Source organism: Lathamus discolor, chromosome 3 (genome assembly GCF_037157495.1).
Source record: "Lathamus discolor isolate bLatDis1 chromosome 3, bLatDis1.hap1, whole genome shotgun sequence".
Taxonomy (NCBI): Eukaryota; Metazoa; Chordata; class Aves; order Psittaciformes; family Psittacidae; genus Lathamus; species Lathamus discolor.
In genome coordinates, this window is record NC_088886.1 from 48,718,060 (window position 1) to 48,742,054 (window position 23,995).

General features: G+C 35.9%; 1 long non-coding RNA gene across 1 annotated transcript in view; it reads left to right on the forward strand.

Annotated features, from left to right (window-relative positions):
• The window catches only part of LOC136010977 (uncharacterized), a 57,851-nt gene that overhangs the window by 17,311 nt on the left and 16,545 nt on the right, over nucleotides 1-23,995 (forward strand). The window contains exon 2 of the long non-coding RNA XR_010611120.1: nucleotides 8,757-8,810. This is a non-coding gene — a long non-coding RNA (uncharacterized LOC136010977). The remainder of the gene's footprint in view (nucleotides 1-8,756; nucleotides 8,811-23,995) is intronic.

Below are 23,995 nucleotides of genomic sequence, written 5' to 3' on the forward strand. Positions count from 1 at the left end.
CTGTGGGTAATTGAAGGGGCATATTCCAAAACAATAGGAGTTCTGCTATATATCCCTCTAGTATTTAATCATTGTCATTACCAGTGTGCTAAGTGGTGCTTTGTATTTTTATACATGCACAGAGAATTTAATTTTTAGATCTAATATAAACTGTAGCAAATAGTGGAGCATGTGAGTAGAACTATGTAAATTTATGCCAGTTGAGCTCTATGTAACAGAGGAATATATTCATGGAAATACTAGCCTTTATAATTTTGAAGGGAAAAGTTTGAAAGCCATTTTGAGGAAGGAAGTTATCCAGCAAGTGTTCACACACGCACACACACACACACAAAGTATTATGACCTTTATATGACCTTTAGATAAAATCTATAAAGTGTTGACCTTTAATTGCTAAGTGCTTGATAAATTGAAATTTGGCAAGAGGGGAAGAGCACAAGAATTCAGTAAAAGGTGGTATGTCTTTAGTGCTCTTTGTGTTATGTAATAACTATTGACACAGTCTTCAGGCAACTAAAGCCAGAAAATGTTTCCTTAGCATTCCAATAGGCCCTAACCTAAGTAATAAGATAAACTTTGTGAATATTTTCAGATATGTACTGGCTGTTTAATTAAAAGGCTTCTGTGATCACCTCCATAAGGAAATTATTTGGAAAATTATGGAGAAGTAGTAAAACTGCTAGTAGTTTTAGTCTGTCCCCTACACTCCTGCATTTGTACCTTTATATGTCTTTAATTATGAAATAAAAATATTTTCATTTACCCAAAATGTTACTTGAACAAAACTACTTTTCCATTGTTGTGGTCTCCTGCCCCTGCTCCCGGAGGGATGGGGAGGAGAATCGAAAGAATGTAACTCCCACAGATTAAGATAAGAAGAGTAACTAAGGTATAACATAAATCACTACTGCTACCACCAATAATAATAATGATAAGAGAAATAACAAGGGAAGAGAATACGATACCACCTGCCGGAATGAGCCCGAGAGAGAAGAGAGTGCCCTTCCGGGTAACCCCCAGTTACCTCCCTAGGCATGACATGCTGTGGTATGGAATACCTCTTTGGCTAGTTTGGGTCAGGTGTCCTGTCTCTACTTCCTCCCGGCTTCCCCTCCTCCCTGGAAGAGCATGAGACTCACAAAGTCCTATGGCCAGTCTAAACATTTGAGCAGTAACTAAAATCATTGGTGTTATCAGCTCTGTTCACAGGCCGAAAGTCAAAACCACAGCACTGCACCAGCTTCTAAGAAGGAGAAAAAAATGACTGCTGCTGCTAAATCCAGGACATCCATAAATTCTTCAGCTGATTTTTTTTTTTTTTCCCCTTATTAAGATCTCCCTTCGTAATATTTTGCCTGTGTGTAAATTCAGGGTCTCTGAAAAAGGTAGATAAATACTTCCTTGTCTGGTCTTGCAACTGGAAAATTAGTATTGAATGTTGAAACAGGAAGTTTTAAATTAAATAAAAATACTATTTATAAGAAATGTCAGATCTTTTTCATGGACTTACTTTTTATGTTTAAGGGCAGAGGTTATCATTAGATCATCTAGTTTGAGTAATACATTGCAAGAAAATGATTTATTGTCAAAGAAATGGGCTCTGGACTATAGCGAAAAGCAATAAATATTAGGAGTCAGGCAAACATGGTTTATTAGAAGCTGATTCTCCAGATGCTAGCAGATGGAATCCCCATTCTTTCCCTTTAGTCTTCCAGTTTATGTAGTATAAAACACTGTTTCCATAAGAGGATATTGTTCATGTCATAGACATATTGATAACTATTTCTGTCTTTAAGAAAGAAAAGAGGAAAAAAACCCTGAAATGAACCACAGAGCAGTTATAGAGTCTGTAATCTTTTATTTCTTTGTTTTGGGTTGAATATACACTTGCAGTTAACAGAGAAAATGCTGGTGGTTTGACATTTGAGATTTTAGAAAGTTTCACAGCTTGTTTCCTAGCTGATTCTTGAGCTGCTCTAGCGGTATTCCTGCTGCTCTTCAGCAGTATGCCCTTATTTTATGTTTTGTAGTGTGTATAACAACACTGTCCAGCAACAAGTGCAGAAAAATAGGGATTACTGATGGCACATAGATCTTGTTATAGTTTGGTTTTTTAATGTGAGTAATGCACTTATGTCAACCTAAATTGCCTTCGCACTGCCATATCTTTTTCCATTAAAAAAAAAAAAAAAAAGAAACGAAAAAAAGTTGTGTTTTCTTTGTTTGTTTGTTTTTAAATTAAAGATTTTGAGGTTTTAATTCTGGGATTGGTTCTATAGCCAAGAGAGTCAGTATTGACTTACAGGAGGCTTACAAACTCTGGGAGATGCTGACTGTAAACTACAGAATCAGAACATTTATTCGTACACTTGTACTAACACACAGAGAGATCATTTTAACATCTGTAAAGAAAACTGAGCCTTCTTAAGTGTTGCTGTTTATTTGTAGAGGCATGATAGGGATGGGGATTCTCTTTTATGTCAGATTTTTTTCTCTGTAGATGTGAATGCTATAATCAATGCTTGAAGAAACAGCATTGATTACTTATTCCTCCTACTTACTGTTTTACTTTCTCCTACAAGCTGAGATACATACCGTTGCTTCTAGTCAGATGTGCACAGTTGCACTGCAGGAAAAGCTCTGTGCAGCCATTAGTATGACTTTTTTAGTAGCAGCTTGTGTTTGCCTGAGGGTTCTATCATCAGTCTACTTCGGTGAATTTCCTTCTGCCTTTATTCATTGTACCAGTACTAGATACAATTTCTGTGTCATGAAATAGCTGCTCTGGACTGCTATCAAGACAATATGACAAGAGCTGTGAAAAAAATAAAGGTAAGAAAACGTGAAGTTGTTTTTTAGCCTGGTTTTCAGATTATTATCACTCAGAAAAAGAGAGGGAAAACTCACTTCACTTTACAAGTGTGGGAGCCAGGGTGAGATGTGAGCAAAGTTGGACCCTATTCCATATAATAGCTTTCAGTACCACTCTTGGGTTATCCTCTACTCTTCTCCATTCCATCTTTGATCTCCCAGTCTGTTTTTGAAGACGGTTAATTATCTATTCTCTTAGTCTCTGATGCTTCTGGGGAGATAAGCACAACCCTCCCCCATTTTCCCTTACTGACATGAACATTTCAGTCAGAAAATAAGGTAAATCTTATCTTTTCTGGTTTTATTATGTTTTGTGATTTCACATAGCACCTTTACTCCATTGGCACTGAACCAGTCATAGTCCTACTGAGTAAGTCCAAGTAACCTGCTTTGACTGTCCTACTCAGGCTGCTCAGTGAGTCCCTACTGCTGCTTATTTCTTTTATCTGCCTTCATGCATTGCATGAGGAGATGGTGGTTATTACGACTTTTCTTGTATAGAACCTAAGTTCAATCTAGCATAGCACTGATTTACTTTGGACTAAAACATCCTTTCACAGATCGTAGTTTATGCAATTCAGTTGCCACCAACCTTGTATGTGTTAAGTCACAGATAGAATTAGGAACTTATTAAGAGGCCCTAGACTTTCTCAGAGTGATTCAACATTGTAGATTCATTATATGCTGTTCAACTGTCTCCATTTGTAAAAATGAAGAATTCTGCTTTTGAATAGTGACATCCCTTAGCTGACATTACTTTTATGCTCTATCAGGAATATGTTCTGATGTGGGGAAAAAATCATCAGCAGAAACCTATGTTTAAAAATGTAACTTGCTTTCTTGACTGTACTAGTATGTCATTGTTTCATTCTGCAGACTATCTTGCCTTACTGCTACTGTGGAATACACATTTGTCTTTTGATCATGCTTTTTTTAAAATATTCCAATCACTGATGATGAGAAAGAACTACCAAGACACCAGGGAAAGATCTGGATGCAGTATTTTGCTGTAACAAATTACTATTTCATTACCACAGGTGAAATAAAAAGCCTTATTCTTTGCCTGGCTGCTTAATAGCTTGAAATTTATCGCTTTATGTCCTTCATCCTTACATTGATCATGCCTTGTATGTACGTAACTGGTTGCAATTTCCAGTCCTGGATCAGCCCAAAACCTTTGCTTGTGGTACGGTAATTGCTGTCTAAATGTCTCTCCCCATTTATGAAGTAAAGTTTACAGTTGTCTGTTGGGCGAGGAAACTGTACCGTGACAACTGATCATGTAACTATTAAATTTTAGAGATGAATTTTAATCCTGGTAGGGAGCAGCTGTTGACAGTAATTCTTTTAAGACTTATAAAGCCTTTAACCACTAATCATTATTTTCCCTTCATTGTATTCTAATTAAAGAAGAATTTAGCATAAAGCCTTTTCATTCCTTCTTGAACAGTTCATAACTAGATAGTTAGCCTTGGCAAGGGAAGCTAATATAGCAAGGATGCTGTTTTGTCACATAGCAGTTCTGGTTTGCAGAGTTCCCATCTTAGCCTGTTGGTTCCTGCCTCTGTCGTTCAGTGTGTTGTTTTACAGGTATACTAAAACAAGTGTTTGTGCAGAACTGGCAGGGACTGAATTAGGACATCTATGAGGGTGAAGAATAGTCTCTTTATTTTAACCAGACCTGTTTGATTCTCAGTTCAGCCTTACAAACAGTTTTATTGGCACAAGGTAAGGAGGGACAATGGTACAGAATCTGTAACTGCAGGTAGGAGAAGACCATTCCTACAGTGGCAAAGCTGCCAAAACCCTTGTTTGTGAAACTTCTCCCATTAGTTATCTTTTCATCAGACAACTGAGAGAATTAGGATTGCAGGCCTTTAAAAGAAAAATATAAACAGAAAAGACTTTGTGTTGGTCTCATGTAGTCTGGTTAAGTCCAGAGCATCCCACTGGAATCACTCAAAACACTTTCAAAGCCTGCTTTGTTTGGGTGTGTTAGGCTGCTCATTTTTGGAGTTCATAATGTTTAATGCTAAAAGTCTTTAGAATCTTCATCTTGCTATAAAACAAAATAAAAACTATGTGCTTCAGGGTTCAAATTTAGATTGTTGCTAAGTGATTCTTATGTTGTTTTCTTTCATTCCAGGAACTTTAAGAATATGTGTGTTTATTTTTTTAATATATCCGGAAAGCAATTTAGAGGTAAAAACCTAAGTCTAGAGCTAGAAAACATGAGCATTTCTTAGTCTTGGAATATAGAAACTCAGTAACTCTTCTGATACAAGTTCATCACTGCTATTGATACTGCTGCCAACTGCTGACATTTTCTAGCTATATCACAGCCATCTAGAGTGCAATAGATCATAACATTGGTGGGGACTACCATAAAAATGCCAAACATAGATTTAAATATTAATCACACTACCCGTATATGGAAGTAGCTGATCTTGAAAAATGTACTGTTCAGTTGAAAATTCATCAAGACATTCTCATTCTGGAATTGCAATAGCTTAAATAAAATGGAGTATTAATGGAAACCTTTTGTTGACAGTCATGGTGGTTTGTCTTTTGGAAGTGATTTTTCCTTTTAACCGAATTCTTGGTGGTAGTTTACTATTGTGACTGTAATTGGTAATATTGAGAATGTCATCTTAGTTTAAAAATTCTTGCACAGTCTTGATGCCTTTTTTTTAGATTGAAGAAATGAAAAACCTTAATCTTTGTGCAATTTCATTATTGCCCATATGTAGGATTTAAAATCAATGGTTTTTTTTTTTATGAGAAGTTTGAGTAAGATACCAAATGACTACTTTGACGGGGTTCTAGTGATGTTACACTTGATGGGACAGAATGCTTTTCATGCTGTTTTAATGCACGCAGAAAATCTCCATCCGTTGATCTTTTTTAAATGCATGAAAGGAGATGCTTTGTTTACATTTGTGGCCTGCTGCTTGGCACCAGTGCTGGGATGAAGCAGAAAAGTGAGGCTCTAGACACAGTTGCACAGTGCACACAGTTGCAGATTTCTTAAACTGCCGTCTTATATGTGCTGTGTTACCTTTAAAAGAAACTTAATCTCCTACAACCTGTTGGCTGAAGTGTTGGGACAGTGGTGGGCAGCTGAAGCAAGAGGAAGTGGTAATAGGAGCAATGATACAGAATATGTGGTATTATATTGCTATCGAAACAGATCATTAACTTAGTATTTCTGCAGCATACTTACCATAACCAAAAAAGGTTTGAATTTTCTCAGTTTGAGAGTAGTAGTGTATATTCCCAGACCTGTTCTATTTTCCTATTGTCTTAAATAAATGTGTTTTAAATGTGGTTATTGCAAGGTGGGTTTAATTACTACTTATCTAATGTAGTCACTGAACATTAAAGATATGTTTATTAACTCACAGGGACTATTAAACAAGTGGAACTGTTCTTGTAAAGCTAGCTATGGTGATATGCTACAGTGATTTCAGAGGAAGTCAAAATATATGTGTACTCATGTTTCTAAAGGTTAAAAATTGCTGCTATTTCACTATGAAGGTCCATGTAGATACACAAAATAGCATCAGAAATAAGGGGAAAGATAATGATTTATTCTTATGTGTTATATGTCTTGAAGGAAAGAAAGAAAATCTGAAAATAAAGGACTGGGGCTATCGTTACAATTGCTAGCATTGTCTGATGATTCAGTGTTTCTATGTTCTTGCTGGCAAGCTAGGTGATATGTAGATTTCCTTGTTACAGATCTGTTATCTTTAATTGTACTTTTTGTTTTGTTGTGAAATTGTGTGGGAGATCCACCCAATTGCTAGTGAAGACAGTCAAACAGCTATTGCTGTCTGAGAAGAGCTAAAGGGAGTAAAATAATTCTCCCTGAAATTGCAGTTTCAATTCTTGTGCTGTGTGAGCACTGTTAAGTGAATTTTGTTCTCCCAGTTTTAGAGCAGAATTACATGTTCCAAAGACTATTGAGGAATAGAAATGGGTGTTTTAATCTTTTCTGAAAAATGTTATGTTTAAAGGCACACCGGCTGGGTGACCTGAACTTGAAAGTACAGTGATTCATAGCATGCTTTAGTTCTTGACTGGCTTACTGTATGCTTTCAGACCTCAGCATTCTTTAAGGCTGTTGTTTGTAAACAAAGACATGCTAAGACAGTGTGTTCTTAGGCATGTTGGGGAAGGCTCTGTGACCAGTTGTACGCCTGCTCTATTTCATTTATAGCTAAGTAACCATTGCTTTTGTCTTTTCTGTTTGTAACTAATGTATTCTATTACCTGGAACTCTGAATGCTCTTTTCTTGGAATCAACCAAAATATGAGTAGATGACACAGATGATTCTTAATTCTTTTTTTTTTTTGTTTTGTTTTTTGTTGTTTTTTTCTCGAGATTGGTGTAACTCTGCAGGAAGTAAATTATTTACTTAGATATTGATATGTGATGATTTGTAACCATTGGAAATGGGTGAAGAAAAGCTAAGGTCCAAAGATGTTTATAGTTACCTGAGATATTATTAAAATTGAAGACTCTGGGTGACCCCTTTCTTTGAGGATAAAACGTCAGTAGGGAGCATCATGGAAAAAGTACAGAGGAATAAACAGATGAACTGCAGCAGAATGTTTGCTGTATTTCCATAAATATGCACGCTTTAAGTGTGTGCTAATTAAGTTCTTTGGTGAAGCTAAAAAGAGTCTAAGGTTTTAATTTGTTTTGGAAGAAATCAATAGAATTGGAAGGGTATAAATTCTTTTGTTATGTGGTGGAAATCAAATTCAGGCATGGCAGTAAATAAACTGACTTTTTAGGTGAATTAGAACCTTAAATTCTGTTCTCAAAAGCAGTATAAGCAACTCCGACAAAAGTTGGTGCTTCTAAAGTGTCTGCAACTTCGCTATTGAGAAAATCAAATGCATCAGACTTACTTGCCTTTGAATCCTTTGACTTTTTCCCACCTAAAACTTGGATCAATAAAGAAGGAAATTACTTTTTCTTTTTTTACAGCAATTCATAATCACCTGTTGTCCATTTCCTATTTCAAAATAGATTCTGCAATTTACAAAGAATATAAAAAAGGCAACAATTTACTTTAAAAAGTGTGTTTTCTTGCATTACAGCACATTTTTCCCTCCACATGATGACCTTTGTTCCAAGTAGAATGTGTAGATTTCTGAATTTTCATGAAGGGCTATAATTGTTATGCTACTTTGGGGATGCGAATATTTGAATTGGTGATATGAAATGACAGAAAATAAAAGTCTTCAGCTGATTTGAACACTGAATTTGTTTCTGTTGACATTATCATCTACATGAGCATTTTGTCAATGGCAGCATAAGAATTAGCCTAAATTACATTCTAAAGTACTTCAGGGAAGTGAAAAAATTATCTTATGCTTTCCTGTTCCAATACTGCCTCTTTCTATGGAAAGAGGTGAGCCATGCAGGTGTTCATTGCAAAACCATTTTTCTGTAGATGATTATGCACAGTATTAAACATGAACAGGCACATACAGATTTAAACCTCAAAACTTTTCATGTTTGCAGTAAAACAAGATGCTTAAAACTCAGGATATATGTTTTCTGCTGTTTCACTAAAACATGACTCAGCGTCAGTATACTATATAATCATAAGGGTTGCGGGTAGACAGGTTATAGAATAACTGCTCTTAAACTATTCAAGTTAATGTTCTTCACCATTATCCTGACTCAGGATCAATTCTGGATAGTATGGAAGCTGTTAATATTAAGGAAAATCATTACATGATTAGTTTCTGAGAGGAGGAATGTTACTGAATGTCATCAAATATCTTGTGTACATGAATTGTGTGAAATATCTGTACTATATAATTTTGCCACCAAGCAATCCATCTATATTTATGTCTCTCTCTAGTTTAGAGACAAGGATGTCATCTGGGACAGTGTTGAATGCGTTGCACAAGTCCAGGTAGGTGACGTCAACTGGTTTGCCCCTATCCATTAGTTCTGTAGGCCCATCATAGAAGACCACCAAATAGGTCAGACAAGATTTCCCCTTAGTGATGCCATGTTGGCTGTCACCAACTACCTTGTGGTTTTTCATGTGCCTTAGTATGCTTTCCAGGGCAATCTGCTCCAAGTTGGAGCTACTCCCCTTCCCTGTCTGCCTGACCTGTCTTTCCTAAAGAGCCTCTAACTTTCCATTCCAACACTCCAGGCATAGGAGCCATTCCACCATGTTTCCAAGATGCCAATAAAACTATCTAAAAAAACCCCATAAATGTAAAACTACATAAACCTATAATAAAATCTTTATAGAGGGTAACAGTGCTTGACTAATGATGTTCTTGGGGTGGAATTAGAATAATTTTACTCAATGGTAAAAATAACTTGGAAAATATTGTAGGTTTTTCCCTGGGAATAGGAAATAATCATTTTGTAAGTAAGCATCTTGTAAGATCCAATATGAGAAGTTAATAGAAAGGCTGGTATACTGGAAACTATGGCCTGTACAGAATCTTTTATCTCCGTTTAGTCTGTGGTAAAGTGATACAATGATGAGTGACTTTCAATTCCCACACTTTCCTTTCCCGGCATTAACAAATTTTTGTTCAGTGGCAAACTTGCAAGTCAGACAGATTGTACTTTTCAAACTGAGAAGTCCCATTATGGGACTATTTGAAAACTATGCTGACAGCTGTGAACATGTAGATCATTGTTTGCACATTTTCTTCATCTTTTCCTTTGTACTTTGACTCTTGTGATTAAGTTGTCTGAAGCAAGTGGGCAATAGTTTTTTTGCCAGGTCACGAGTACATATCCATATCTGTACTTCATGATACACTTATGACATATTCTTGCACCAGCAAATATATTTTCTATTAGAGTAATTCATCTACAGTGAGTGAGGCTTCAACTTAAAAGCTGTGTAGGACTATGATTATTGTGGAAGCCCATCACCTTAAAATAAAACTTTCACTATTTGAATACTAACTTGCACTGAATACCTTTTAAATAACAGTATAAAAAAAAAAAAATCTTCAGGTTAGGAGAAAAGAATTGGAGAGAAAGTTAAGTTGTAAATTAATCTTGCAAATTTACATGAAATGTTTTGAAAAGTCTGAAATAGCATGTCAGTTTATTGTATAAAGGGCTGTGTCATGTTTCCTTATAGAAACAAACTCCCACCCTATTTCTTGAGGCACCTTATAAGTTCTTTATTTATCCAACCACTAGTTAGTATCCCTATGGTTGTTTTTCCTGCCTCTTCATAGTATTCAAGAGGCAAGGTGTGACTCTTCATTGTCCCCTTTTAGTTTGCTTGTGGGTACAGTACACAATGAAGTTCTAGCGGAAAACTTAACAAAAAGCCAAAACCCTGTTTGTCATTAGCATTCCTTGACTGTGTTTCTATGTTTCTTTTCTCTTTCATAATAAAATCCTCAGAGCAGATGCAGTTTCTTTTTGAGGTGCTCTCACCACATTGTTAGAATACTCATAAATAATTCTTAATTGCTGGAAGTATTAATAGACCTTAGTGTTCCAATAGCCAGGAAAGCTGCATACAGCAGAGACTAGGCTAGAGTGTGATAGCTGTTCTGTTTAATATACTGTTTTTAAAAGATAGGTAATAATGTTGGATAGTTAAGCATTTTGAAAATTAAGAAATGCCAACAATATAATTTAATGCAGTTTTAGATTAGCTCTTTAACAAGTTTAACTGTAGGTCTGTAGCATTATGTGAAGCAGAACCTTGTGTAACAGTGTGTGTTTGTCTAATCAATTTAGACTCAGTGAATACATACGTTTATTGGGAGAGTTAATTCAGCCTTGTGTAAATTAACGTTAGGATAATGGTCTGATTTCTTTTCTAATGAAGTCTAATTAAATATTAAACTCTTCAATGCCTAAATATTTTTGGACTTACATCAGAAGCGGTGTTATCTTAGATGATTTTCCTAGCATAATGAGGAAGGTATGAAAGCGTATAGTATTGCCATAGAATTTTTTTTATGGTTTAGGTATTATTGGGAGGCCAGTAGGATACAACTAATGATACCCATGGTTTTGCTTGTTCCAAAGCACACAAAACCCAGTTTGTTTTCTGTGTTAAAACAATTGCCTACTTTATTTTCTGGATAATTCCTTTGGAGGCTTCCACTGGGGACATTTACACTGCTCCCTACTTGCAAGTTTTTTTGTTGCAATTGGTAAAGTCTGTCTATGTATCTAGTGAGGCTGCAGTAGGTTTAGAGACCAGCACGTTGGTCAGAAGTCAAAATCAAGATGAATAAAACAATTTTTTTTCCTCATTTATGTGAAAGGAAAAATAGCATGGTAAAGTTTTCATGTACTGCTGAGTTTTGTTTGCAGTGGGAAGCATCATTAAGTTAAAGTAGGCTTAGAAATTATTAAGTAACTTTTACCTTCCCTTCAAAAAAAGATAGCTAAGTGAATCATAGGTGAATGTGCTTTTGGGGGGTTTTGTGGGGTTTTTTTGCTATGATTTGAAATGCATGACTTGATGGCTGTAGGAGATTAACTGCCCAGAGATCTGTGGGTAAGGAGATGAAACAGAACACAGTGCTTAAATGTGTTCGGAGAGTATTTTCATACAAAGTAGAATGCAATTAGGCATAGGCTTTGGAAGATTTAATTATGACAGGTAAGAAGAAAAGTGTTATCAAAGTCAAGGTTGAAGGAAGACTAAGTGAGTGAGAGCAGCTGTCAAACAGTCTAAATCATGATCCCTGGTATAGGAAGGGAGAGTAGTAGCAAAGTAAACCCAGCAGGTTTCAGTATGACACTGAATTGGTCAAGTAAAATCTGAGAGGCTCCACAGAGGTCTGAAAGAAAACTTCAGACCCTCCAACTAGTTATATTAAAGGCACAAATGCATACCATCCCATTACAGAGGGAAAAGTAGAACTACATTAAGTCACTTGATAAAGCTGAAACTTTATTTTGGGAAGCTGCATCATTTCAAAAGCTATCTGCAGCCAAAGGAAAGAGGGTTGTCTTTGTTACTACAATGAGTTCCTTTCCTTGAACTGCTTCTGGTGCTTTGGAGCAGATAGTGAACAGAGTAGGAGAGCTACACTTGGTGAGGACTCTTGATTTTTCTTTTTTTTTTTTTTGTGTGTGTGTGGGTTTATACTTTTAGCAGCAGATAGCTGTTAAACTATTCAGGCATTACATGGAATTTCAATGTGATGGGTATGTGGTTATCAAACATGGCATAGAATTTTTCAGGGAATGTGGACACAAGGTCCTCATGTTAAAGATGGATAGAGAAGCCTAGCATTAATATGTGTGTGTGAGAGAAAAATCAACTAGATGAAATCAATATGGTACAGAACTGTCAGAAAACAGTAAGAAGGTCTAGCATTTTCATGGAAATGACATGGAAATCCACTGGTGCCTCAGCGCATACTGTTCTTCATTTTCACTATGGTAAATGGCCCACTGTTCTTCAGGTTTCAACAAGGATAAACTAGATTGCTTTTTTTTTTTTTTTTTTTTTTTTTTGAAAAAAACAAACCAAACCCAACTATAATATTTAAAAGTATGTTCTTTAGGGAAAAAATTGCGAGGGGATCAAATCCTCTATTGTTTTCAGTACACTAAAGAAGCTTAAAAAGTGTGAGTACATGAATGCAGATGTATTTATTTTAAATAAAGTGTGTAATTACCATGGGATTGTCTCCAATTTAGTCCTTTTTCAATCAAAGCAAGCACAGCTGTGTGTGTTTCAGTTCTGATAGGAAATGTTGTGAATGGTCACAGAGGAAATGCAGAAAGTGAATTCTCATCCATCACTTTAACACACTCTGTTTTGGACTGAACTGTGATAAGGAATTCCTGTCACACTACAATTTCCAGCTTTATGAAATACTTGCTTGTATTCTGTCTTTTAGGGGGATGATAGAGGGTGGGAGAAGCACAACATGAACATTTTTTGGAAACTTGAATGAAATTGCTGTGAATCTGCCTCCGATTCAGCTCCTTGGACTGTATTTGATGTTTCATAAATGATAGGACAAGCTGAGTTTAAAACATGGCTTTAAAATTTGAATACTTTTTTTTTCTCATTTGTTGTTTGATTGGTGGAAACCTTTGCATTTTCAGTGACCATGCATCATTTTGCATTTAAAAGAGGTGTTTCAGTCTACTCATCCTCTGTTATGCAAAAAGCTGCTTGCTGTTTACAGAAACTGCTAGAAATAAGCCAAAAGCTTTGCTGTCCTTTTTTAAGAGAGTATTTTATGTTGCATTCTGGAAGTGAAATTAGAGAACACCATCTCAAGTATCCATATATACTGTAAATATTTTTAGTTGTGTTTTTTGTGAAAAGTAACTTGAGAATGTAAGTGGATATTTCATTCAGTTAGTGAAGGAGTTGAATCTGTGCCTTGTAAATATCTGATAGTAATCCTGCTAATGTTCTGTATTAGAAAGTGAAACAAAGCTCACTCAACCTTTATTTTGTATTAGCAACACTTTATTTAAAACTTTAATTCTTCATTTAAGACAAGGCTAGGATTAGCAATGTATTTTGCTCAAGGTTAATTACCTCATTGGAAAGACTTCTTCAGTAAGTAAGCTTCAGGTTATACATAACAGGTTGCAAAGTATCAAAAAACATGCCCAAGAAACACGTATTCATCTTAAATAAAATTTTCTCATTGTTTGTGTTGCCTGTTTTCTTGTAGTAAATACAAATACATCATCTTTTCACTATTTAAGTGAACTTTGATTTAAAATATCCTCTAAGGATGGTCATGTTTCTGTAATCACTGTTTTGATTAATGTGAATGTTTTTCCTTTTGGTTATAACATTTAGAATTTACTCAGGAATACTACTTGATTGCTCTTCAGTTGAGTTTCAGAGATGCATTTCCTAGTAATGCATTTCTGTACTAATATGGTTTTCTTAACATCATGTGATACTGGGTATGTCTATTAAAGGATCTTTTGTCTATCATAATATCTGTAGGATGGAAAGGTACTGTTGGGAAAAATAGGCTGCTACTACCTAACTACAAAGGCCTGTGACACATCTAGAAATAACATGTATTTCCCCAAATCCCAAATGTTATAACTTTCTCCAGAGCACTAACAGTTAGAAAGCGTTTTATTGAAGTGTTTATTAGGCTCAATATTTTATTAATGGATTCTTCAAAATATTTATTAATATTCAAGAGGGTTTGGGTAAGTAATTCTTTATAAGTAAATTTTTTGTGAATTTTGTAAATTTTTACAAATGAACCATTTAAGTTGGCTGATCTTTTCCAGGTGTAGATTGAATACACTCCAAGTGCAAGAGCTGGTTCAGTGTGCAAAAACTGTGGAAAATACAACTGAAATGCATCAGATCCTCAGAGCTAAGTTTTTGGTGTTTGAGGGTTTTTTTTCTACAGGTATACTGAGACACACTACATGCTAAATAGATGCAAAGTTTGCATGCTAAGATTCATGTTAATGTGTATTTCAACATATTTTTGAGTGCTTTAAATTGCTGCACTTGTTAGCTTATTCAAAATAATCCAGGGAGTATGTGACCACACTGGGGCATGTTCATCTCTGCTGTCTCTATTTGTCACAGCAGATAATATGAAGAAATGACCTTGATTTATGTTCAGTTGAACTACCATAGGTGTAATTTGGTAGCTTGTAAGAACTTCTTGTTCCTTGTATAAACTTTGTGCTTATGTGAGGTGATTCATTAAAAGACCAGACCTCTGGACTTTACTGATTTTGTTTGTTTGCTTTTACATACGAATATTCTGGAACTGAGCAAGACTCTACTTCTGAAAGACAGGTTCCCTGCATTTATTTATGGCAATTAATTTCTTTAGAAGAATATAAGATACTGAAGTTAATAAGTTACTCAATTAGGCTTAGGGGGCTTTTTGTCCACGATGACGGGAAGCAGTTGATTTTTTGTGGTTTTGTTTTGTTTTTGTTTTTTTTTTTTTTGTGATGTGGGTTTGTTTTTTGTGTGTGTGTGGTTGGTTTTTTTTGGGGGGAGGGGTTGTTTCTTCCCCTGTTTTGGACTTTGGATTTATATCCTTTGGTTAATATCTTACAACAGGCATTTAGGGTGATCTATGTTGAATGCAGCCTGAAGCCAAAATGCATTTTTAGATAATAGGTATCTTCAGGCAAAGGCAATGTATGAACATCCTAGTGAAATGATACATGGCCTGCTTTTCTCTTGAGATCTTTAGATTTTTTGGGGGGAGGGTGGGGAACAGAATGGGACTTGGACTCTGCAGCATTCCAGCATTTCTCTGTGTGTGTATGTATATTAATACATTTCACCTTTCTTCAGCCCAGAGCTCTAAGTATTTTATTCCCTATGACTGAACTCTATTCTCAATGTATTGCCCCATGGCCCAAGATATTGAGATGCAGTTAGCCATTCTACAAGTACACATTCTATTCTGGATGTGTGGTCTGCAAGTCCTTGAACAGAACACGCTGCAAGAGGTGGTTTTAAATCATTTCCACACCTTCACTTTTGCTATTAATAAATAATTCAAAAATATACTCTATTTCCCTAGTTGCTGTAAAGCATCTGTCTTAGCATGGGAAGGCAGCTGTTTTTGCAAAGTACTTCCCTGGGATGTGTGTACTATTCTTTGATGGTTATTTGGTTTCTTTAGCTTCTACAGCATTCCTCTTAGCTTCCAGCTAACATACTAGAAGATACCTTTTAAGTTATCAAACAGGAAAATAGTGTGCTTAAAGTGCCTTCAGTGCTCCACCGAAGCGTGCATACAATATATATATGTGCACTATATATATATATAATTTTTCTGGCCTTTGTTGGACTGCATAATGTTCTAAATTAGTCTTAACCTTTCCCCCACATCACTGATCATATTATTTTCTTAACTACGTGGAACATATTGCCACCAAGTCTTGTTGAGAATTATGTTCCTAAAGTTAATTTTTATAGAGAGGCCATATGGTATACATAATGCTGTGATGTGCTCTTCAATTACCCATAAGTGAATAACAGTTTGAACTAAAGCAACCTTATATTCATCCTTAGCATGAAAAAAAAAAAAAACTGGATTTGTAAAGAAATAAAAGGTGATAGAAAAAAAAAATAAATGGCTTTTCTGCAATGACAGAGATGTACTTAGTGTATAATAAAGCTGGACTGGACATAATCTATAGAAAAGGGATAAAAAACATACTTTAAACTTTCGCTAAAACTGTCTGAATATGGGGCTAGTTGGAAAGAGGCTATCAGGACTAACTGATAGACGAGCTTGTCATTAGGAAAAAGGTGGAACATTGAACTAATCTTTCTTGTTTGTTCCAACATCTGAGGTGGGTGGTATGTGTGACCAATCTAACTTGGTATTCCTAAGTTTTTTGTCCCTATGAGGTTTCCTTCTGCATTTAGGAGCTGAGAGGGAATTCTGCCTTTATGACAGGCTAGGGAGGCTGGAGATGTGGTGTCTCTGTTCACAACAACACAGCTCAGTGTGCGCACAGTCAATGGAAACTATGATTGACATCTCTTCACATGGTGTGTGTTATGCAGACAGAAATAAAAAAAAAAAAAATACAAAAAACCAAAACCCACAAACTTACAACTCTGGCTAGTCTCTCTTCAACCTTCTGATTTATTGTAATAGTAACTGATGACTCTTGCCTGCATATTATTACATACTGCGAAGAATTTCTCAGTTCAGTTCCTTCCCCTGGATTTTATTGTAATCTGTCCATCCTAATGTGATGTATTCCAGATAAACTGAGCAAAGAAGTCATTCATTATTGCAAATAAGGAGGGAGTTAGAAGACTCATCTGTCAAGTTACATGAAAATTGTCTTTATTCTGATCACTCACTTTTTGTGAAATATGGACAATTGCAGAATCCCTTTTAAAAAAGAGAAGGGAGAAGTTTCACTGTTCTAATTACAGCTTTTTTGGAAGCACTTATTATCTTTCACAGGAGAGAAAAAAGCAGTGATCATTTCCATATTGTCACCGCTAACTTTGATTACCCCTTCAGATAAAATTTCAAGAAATGCTTCATACGTTGGTTTCATGCAATATTTATTATACTTATAATTGGCAGAATTTAATAATTTAGAGCTATTTAGTAGCTTTAATATTTTCTTTATTCAAGTATTATTAATACTGTGTTGGGCTCAGAGAAGGTCAAGTACAGACATCTTTCCTTTATAGTTTAAGGGTTGCAGTGTTCTCCTCTGACTGACTGTACTTGCTTGCCATAAAAGAAGCATTCCAAGGAATCAGTTTCCCAAATTCAAGATTTAAAGTATGTACCCTAATACCGGATTTGCCCATCTAATTGGGAATGCTCATCTGGGTAGGACTTAAGAACAAGCCTTCACAATACTACAATTGTCTGGAACTTAAGGGCAGATTTTGCTCTGCTTCTGCTGTAAGTGAGCTTATAGACCTAATTTAAACTTGCTTATTTCCTTTAAGTGTGAACAGAAGTATTTGGTGAAAAACCTCCCAGCAGAAAAGCCCAATACCTATTTGAAATTACTCTGTAACACATCTGTAGCAAAAAGGGCACAATGATCAGAACAGAAATTACTTGGTTTGTTTTGTTTTGTTTGTTTGGTTTTTTTTTTTTTTGAGAAGTTATAGCACTAATTCAGTAAGATTGCAACAGTAAGTAAACTGGGCAATTTTGATGCCCTTTCAAGGAAGAAAATAAAAATTGTCTGGGCTTCCAAAGTTGCTAGTTCTTGCGATGCCTCTGTAATAACTATTTTTCTACATGTATGTAGGTGTGTAACTGCCCTTATAATGATATAAGCAAACTGCTATAGATGCAGATTCCGCTTAAAAGCATTCACAGAAAGAAGATCCTGGAGAAAAGAAGACTCCTGGGATACCTTCTGTCAGCCTTCTAATACCAAAATGGGGCCCACAAGAAGTCCGGATAGCGACTTTCTGGAAGGGTATGTAGTGATAGGGCAAGGGGGAATGGCTTTAAACTGAAAGAGGGTAGATTTAGAATAGATGTTGAAAAGAAATGCTTCACTGTGAGTGTGGAACAGGTTACCCAGAGAAGTTGTGGAGGCTTCATTCTTAGAAGTGTTCAAGGCCAGGCTGGATGGGGCTTTGAGCATCCTGGTGTAGTGGAAGGTGTCCTTGCCCATGGTAGGGGTGTTGAAACTAGGTGATCTTTAATGTCCCTTCCAACCCAAACCATTCTATGATTCTGTGGAAAGAGAATGATGAATAGAGAAACTTTGTGCCCTTACTGCATGTAACAAAAGCTTTCTTCAGTAAAACCAGCTTAAATAATGGTTAAGTGATTTAATTTAAGCAGCATAATAATTATGTCAAGATTTCAGCCACATCTGGGCTGGAATTGTCAATGTTATAAAATTAAATACAAAAGTAATTAAGTACATGTTATGAACTTTAAATAAAGTATTACAATTTTTATGTGATTTTGACTTGTTTCATGAGCTTCAGTTATAAAGTCAGTTTTGCACTGAATGTTTTTTGGTCTTACGCAAGGGACTGCTGGCTTTACATCCTGTTGTAGTTGCATAGCAAAAAGACTAATTTAGAGTCTGTAAATGTAGTGTAAAATGCCTTATCTTTTTTTGTTAACTATTATTAGATCTTACTAGAGAGAATAGAGGCTTTACAGTATTTCTAAGGCATTATTTTTGTTTAAATAAAATTAATTAAGAGGGAGACTTAAAATTGAGCAGAACCTGAATCCAGAGATTTCAATGCTTCGGGTGTTAAACTTTTGACCTCTTGGATGCCAGCAAAAATCTTGAGCTTCAGTACTGCCTTTGGACACTGACAGAGTATGGTCCCATCAGCATTTTGGTGACCTAAGCTCTTGCAAATGAGGGGGCTTGCTTTGTTGGAAACATAAAAGGCTAAATTTAAGATTTTTTGAATATTTCCCACTGATGCATAAATGAAATATCACTAATTAATTACACAGAGTGGGAGATTGTATTTATTACTGTGGGAAATTAATGAAAAGTGAGCGATAGGTTAATGCATGTATCAGTGTGTCTGAGGGTGCTTTGATTTTAAACTTAACATCTTTATGATTTGGAAATCTCTGAACATAACTTCTGCCTTCATTTCTGTTAAAAACCAAACCAAAACAAACAAAACAAAAAACCCTCACAAACAAACAAAAAACCCAACCAAAGAAACTTCCCCCCGCAAAAAAAACCAAAAACAACCCAAACAAAACAACAACCAAGCAACCAAAAAAAAGCCCCACCAAACAAAACCCAGACAGTAAAGCCAACAGCAGTTTGAGAGAGGTTAATTTGATATTTGCTATCTGGAAACAGCATTACACAGAAATGTAATGAGAAATGGCCAAGTCGTGTGTTTATACGTAGCATGGTGTGCAGAAGTTCTATTAGAAAACAGTAAAGAAAATTCATATGGCCTCACTGAGCCTTGGATTTTGTTTCTTTACATTTTGGGGAATATTTGGGATAGAAATGTTGGGGGAGGGGGAGGGGGGAGAAGGGTGCTGTTTGTGGTTTTTTTGGCTTGTTGGGATTTTTTCTGTTGGTTTTTCCCCCTTCAGTACACAACTGTCATAACCTGCCATTGTAATTTTTGGTGAGGTTTTTGGTTAGGTTTTTTTTTTCTTTATTTGAAAAATAATTTTGTGTCCTCAATCCCACCAATGTTAATGAACACCAAATTAAATGTGGTTTTTTTTTTTTTTTTTTTTTGGGAGGGGGGTGTCCATTTCAGGGAGGGAAGAAATAGCAATTCAATAACCATGTTGCCCTGTTGAGCTCACATGTTCACATAATACTTTATTTGAGAGATTACTGCGGTGTATTGTCCGTGTTTCGGTCTACAGTTCTCTGAAAATCATAATTTCACTAGTTCTCATTGCTGATTCATCTGAACTCTTGGAATTTACAGTTGAATCTATTACATTTCAGAGTTCAAATGTGATAAATGAGGGGGTATGCGGGGAAGGAAAATGATGTCACTCACAGACTTGACCTGTGTCAGAGATCTTGTCTAAAACTAATGAGCCTTGATTCACAAGGCGTATACTTCTCTGTTTTAAAGGTAGAGCAGCATGGGAAAACTTGAGGTGAAACTTAGAGTGTGGGAAGAATTGAGACATTGAAGGACTTTGGCTTTTGAATAGGCTGAGGAAACAGAAAATTATATGGGAATGGCAGATGAAGAGGATGGAAATATGCATTAGGACATGTCAGGCTTCTATACAGGAAGATGTGTTGGTCTCACAGGGCATGTCACCTCTGGATGCCTTTAAGTTTAGCAAGACTTCTTCCATACTCTCCTTTTCACAAGACTGTTCAACATGTCAACCCCAATCATAGGCATATGGAATTCCTCCTCTTAAAGGCAAGTAGGACATCACTTCCCCAAGGAAGTTGTGAATGCTCCATCCCTAGTGGTGTTCAAGGCCAGGTTGGACAGAGCCTTGGGTGACATTGTTTAGTGTGAGGCATCCCTGCCCATGGCAGCAGGGTTGGAACTAGATGATCTTAAGGTCCTTTCCAACCCTAACTATTCTATGATTCTGTCAATTCAGAAATGAACAGAAAAACATTATGGGCAACAAATTAATGTTGTGTGGTAAGGAACCAAGTCATTGAAGGTGAAAATTTTTTGACATAAATGTTACTGTGGAAGTGAACAAAGAGACCCTGATTTTATTCATTGCTACATATCCTGTTAGCAGCAGGTTTTGACGTGACAAAATATTTCTGTAACATCGCTTCGTTATTAATGACAGAAGTTACAAACTGCTGTTCAGACACATTTTCATAAGATATGGAAACTGTGTGACTTTAAATATCCACAAAGCTGTTCTATCAGGCTTCTATCAGTTCTGTCAGCCTTTTAACATACTGCCTATAGGGCGAAAGGAGAAATCACATGAAGAACACTTGTGTTTTAAAGTCAATGAAACATAAATTAATGCTAGAGCTGCAGCAAAACCTTTACTGGTTACGGGCTGTTTTGGGGAGGAATAAAGCCTATGGAAAATGGAAAGGGAAAAGTTTTCTGGGATTTGATGAACTATGAACATACAGTGAAGAGGACAGGGCTCTCATTTGGGTCTCACGATCATTAGTAACGGATCGAGCGCCCCCAGTGCGATTTTTCTCAGTAGTGAGTTTTCATTGCCAACTCTGTCCCCCACAGTTTCTTTTATTTCCCATTTCATCAGCACTAGTGGTTGAAAAATCAGATGAAAATTGGAGAGGAGAAAAGAGACTGTGCCTGTGTTGGTCTTGATAAACTCAATTAGTAGAAAAAAGTGTTTGTGGCTTTCTGTGTATGCTTTTCAGTGATTTAAGATGACACACAGTCATTTCAACAGACTAGTGTTGCTTAAAAGTGAAAGCAAAAGGGACAAAAAATCTGTGAATGTGAGATAGAAAATCAGTCTGTGATTAGAGCCTTAAGCATTCCTCTTGGGTGAAAAAGACAAAATGGTTGGAAGAACAAATTATTTGTGTAATTCTTTATTTCTGTTCTATACCCATGGCTAACATAGCCAGTTAAGAAAGGAAGTGGTGTTTTGGTTTCCTTTTTAAATAAAAAGTGTTCATGTATACAGGGGAAAAAAAAAAATCCTTACTGGCTTCCTAACTGTAAAATAGATTTATTTTCATACCTGACTGTTACTTAAGAATCTGTCTCAAAACGTGTAATATACTAACCAAGGCATGAAGTCTGGGTCATCAAAAGCTGCTAAGCAGTTTCACTGTGGATCAGTGTTTAGAAGATACGTTGACTGAATGCTGTTGGACTATTCTATGCTTCCGAATTTTTAGTATTTTTTGGAAATGTGGACTTATTGTTGAAGTACTTTTTCAGGACATTTGGATTGAAGGAAGGAAACCTGTCATTTAATCAATAGTTTATATTTCTTAGACAAAAATTCCATAGACATTATTCTTGAATAATCAGAAGTTTTCTTTGCAGCCAGGAACAGTTCCTTTTTGTAGAGTAAATTCAACAATAATGTTTAACAAAACTTTTAGAATAACATGTTAAAAAAGACTCATAGTGATTCTGTGACCGTCTATTTTTAAGAAATGTCTTTACTCTTTATCTTCAGTGACCCAGGGTAAGGCCTGGACTTTTATTGAATATACTGATATCAAAGCAATCTTTGGCCTGATTTCCAAGATGAAGTGCAGTAGGGTTTCTTTGGGTGTTAACTCTAATACATTATTCCCAAGGTTAAATCAGAAAACATTGAGTATTGCATTATAGTTGTGTTGCAAGCACAATTACAGATACTTTAATTGGTTATTGAAAGAATAGTAAAAACATAACTAGAAAGTAATTACTTTTGACTTGACAGAGTTAATCCCACAATTATGTCTATTCTCAATATAAAATCTGCAAGTCTGGGCATGCAGTTTCACATGTCAAGGGAGTTGTTACTTGGAATTACATGCAAGTAATTTATTTGCCAAAGATACGAACCCTGACTAACATATTCAAGACTTTGAGCTCATTCCCTGCTGTTTACTTGTTAGACTCACATCTGGCTCACTTTGTACTTTTGTGTTGTTGAGTTTCTGTGACTGCTTCACTTGGGTATGAAAACAGGACACAGCTGCTGAGCTCTCTGGTCTTGCTAGCAGTTAAAATCACCATGAGTTTGGTCGGCAAAGATAAGAAATAGAGAACAATATTTGTGTGTGTGTTTGTGGGTCTTACCTCTTGTTTTACCTTGAGGAAAGTCATACTTTCATGTAAGGCCCAGGCATAGTATTTGAACACAAATGCCTGCAACTTCTATTGAGAAAATTCTTATTTCTAGGAAATTGTCTGCATGAGTTTGAATGAGCAATGAATAAAATCCAGGGATGACTTTTGAATTTAAATCAAAGGAAGCTGCTGTTATTTTTATTTTTGAAATTAAACTTAGCCTTACACAAAGGAAAGATGTACCCTGGAGGATACCATGATTACTTGTTAGAAGGGCTTCCTTGCAGCAGCTGAACTGAGTGTTCTAGGTGAATTCAAGTTGGATGGCAAGTCAAGAAGCAATGGTGCTCTAAGACAGAACTGTAGATGTTCAAGATTTTGAAGTTTGATTTATTACAGATAAAACCAAAGTCAGATTCCTTAAAATCTCAGATTCTCTGTTAGCATTTTGTTAATTTACATTTTGCTAGTCTGGTAGTCCTGATGGGAAGTGTTTAATATATGCTGCAATTTTTCATTAAGAGACAATACAGGTGACTTATTATGGAGGGGTGGGTATTAACTTGGATTTTGATTTCTGAAGGAAAAGCATTTGACTTATCCTAACACTTAACAGTAACATCGCTGTTATGGTTTGCTTGGGCATTTTTATTTTGGGTTTGCTGGTGGTTGTTTTGGGAGGTTTTTCTCTTCCTTATGGAGTTCACTGTTGCTATTAGTGGTAGACATAAAATTTAAATGCTGATTCCTGTTTGACAATGTCTTTTTCTGAACTCTTGTTAGGCATTTGGACTTCTGGGTTAATTCCTATTTGTGGTAGAAAAGTGAAAGGCATAACACAGTTTTCTGGTTTGTTTTAAATACTGTTCTGTGAGCAGCTGAGACTTTCAACAATATATTGACAATATAGAAGGGAATAGGACATTTCTAAAAGCTGAACTTGTTGGGTTGTATGGATAAATTTAAAGTTGTTGGTATTTCTTGGACATTGGAACACAAAATTCGGATGAAATGTCCTTAGTTGCAGAATATTGCATCTGTGCTTTTGACGTTTCATTCCCTGTGTAAATGAGTACAAAATGCCTCTTGGGCATAGGCATGTAGAGCAGAAATAAGATGATTAAAAAGATCTGTAGCTCTCATATGGCTAATTCTTTTTCTCTTCATGAAAGTCTGCAAGAACTTCACATTTATGTGGAAAGTACTTTTGAGTACACTCGTAATCTCCATAAGCTATGAATGTACCTGTACATTATGTGTTTGTTCCATGCCTTGATACTCAGTTTGCTTTTCTGAAAAATAAACTGGATGACAAGTTAATCAAAAGTAAGGGTAAAGGCAATGTTTGTTGTGTGCCTTATACATGACACAGGCTGTTCAGAATTAAAATAAGTTGAGAGCAAATACCAGTTTTTGTGGTTTAAGCCCAGAAG